Consider the following 2,063-nt stretch of genomic DNA (forward strand, 5'->3'; position numbering starts at 1 on the left):
TTTCTCTGGCCTCATGCACATGCTATGCCTGGAAGTGCTGGAGAATTCCTGCCCCCAGGAGTGGCTCTCAACTAATGGGGATGGGAGTTGATGGATAAAACTCCGAGCTTTCTTGCTCCTAGATAGGGGCAATTCTCAGGTGTGTTCTGTGCAGTCTCTTGGAGGGTCCCCAATCGGATGGAGCCCCAGTTGTCATAACAGCATTAACACATCCTGTCACACCGTGTAACACACTTCTCTGCTCCCCTGCTCGCTTCCTGGGATGACCTCCAAAAGTACTTGTATGCAAATCATTCTGTGCTTCTAGTAGCTGGGGCAGATCACATCATTACCATGGGCCTACATGCTGCTCAGAACCAGGGCTTCTGTGCTATCCCTGTGAGTGACTCACATAGAGAACCCGGAGAATATTGCAGACCAGAGGAACCGTGTCATCATTATCCCCGAAGCAGGAGGCTATCATCCATGGACAGACTGAAGGTGGCATTTGCCTTGTAACACAGAGAAAGAAGGAGAGTCATGGAGATGAATAAGATGATTCTGGTTGGTGATTAATGAAAGATCAGGTGGCCATCCTCGTGGTCGACATGATCAGCACAAAATGCTATACTGCAATCAAGCTACTCCATGCCAAACCCACTAAAGTTTATGCCATTTTTACTCATGGAATCTTCTCAGGGCCAGCTATTTCCAGAATTAGTAATGCTGCCTCTGAAGCTGTCAACATCACAAACCCATTCTGCAAGAGGATAAAACGAAACACTGCTCTAAGATTCAAGTTATGGGTATTTCAATGATTTTGGCTGAGGCAATCCGAAGAGTGGACAACAGTACATGTCTCTTAGCCATGGCCCTTCATATCTCCAGAATATTATGATTTCATACATGATACCCTGAATTAAAGTTTTTTGACTTTAGAATTCAGTGAAATATAGAATGATGAATATTAAAGCATGAGATCTCTGTTTTAAACTTTGGAGCGTCTCTCTATGGCTTTAGGAAACAGTGGTTAGGGGTAGAGGAATGTTTGTTTTCTTGTTAATGGAACTTGTCTTGAATGAGAAGTTTTGGTGTCACTTTACCTTGTTGTGAAGGGGAACTTTTACCTTTGTTCTTAGGATACTCTGAAGCCACAATCATATAATTGTATAATTTTCTCATATAATATAATCCCCTTGTGGAAATTCATAGTTTATGTATTTCCAAGATTGTCAAAGATAACTTCCTATTAAAGCACTTTGTGTATTAGTTTATGTGTAATAATAATATCATTGGGGTAAAACTGAAATTAGCTCTTTCTTTTTGAGTGTGCATTAGAAAATCATGAAATACCGTGAATGTTGACTTTCAGGGTTCAAATAAACTCGTTAGCTATTTTCCTTAATTTAAACTGAATTTTATTTAGCTAAAAATGCCAATGAATCATTTATTTTCTGATAGACAAATCAGAGGCAATGTAATCATAACTAAAAGCAGTTTTATGAATTGTCTCTAATGTAGCTGGGACTATCTCCACAACTTTTAAACTACTACTTCTTAAGACATGTGGTAACTGCCTACACTTACTTGAACTTCTAAGTCTTAAAATTCCAAAGTCAAGTCTAGCAATAGAACTATTCTCCTCAAACTTATCATCAAATTGATGAGCAATTTCTGACTGCCTTAGTGGGTTGCAAATTGAAGTTGGAAGATGTACAGAACTCCCAGTTCTTTGAGGTGCACTCTGTTTTGTTTTTGTTTTTTCATTGTATTTGTCTCCTCTATCCTTCATTTTCCCCTCAATAATCTTATGTTGTGGATTTCCCTCAAAATAAAGACTAACTTAAATCCATTAGCACTTACTCAGTCTGATCTTCTTTTTTGCTTTTTGATAGAAGAAATAGATAAACTGCTATGAGTGCCTCTGACTGCATATTTAAACACTATCCCCTTTCTGTATTTATTTCATTCATATTAAATACACTTTTGCTTTTTGTATTCTGAAGCAGCAAGTCTGTCAGGCAAATGATTATTTTTTTTTAAGTTTTTTTTTTACTTATTTATTTGACAGAGAGAGACACAGT

General features: G+C 38.1%; 1 pseudogene; it reads left to right on the top strand.

Annotated features, from left to right (window-relative positions):
• The first annotated feature begins 207 nt into the window (after positions 1-207).
• Positions 208-1,849, top strand: LOC123836137 (ribose-phosphate pyrophosphokinase 2-like; annotated as a pseudogene).
• The last annotated feature ends 214 nt before the right edge of the window (positions 1,850-2,063 follow it).

Source organism: Mirounga angustirostris, unplaced genomic scaffold (genome assembly GCF_029215605.1).
Source record: "Mirounga angustirostris isolate CCGP_5_RB_7025 unplaced genomic scaffold, mMirAng1.0.hap1 SCAF_12, whole genome shotgun sequence".
Taxonomy (NCBI): domain Eukaryota; kingdom Metazoa; phylum Chordata; class Mammalia; order Carnivora; family Phocidae; genus Mirounga; species Mirounga angustirostris.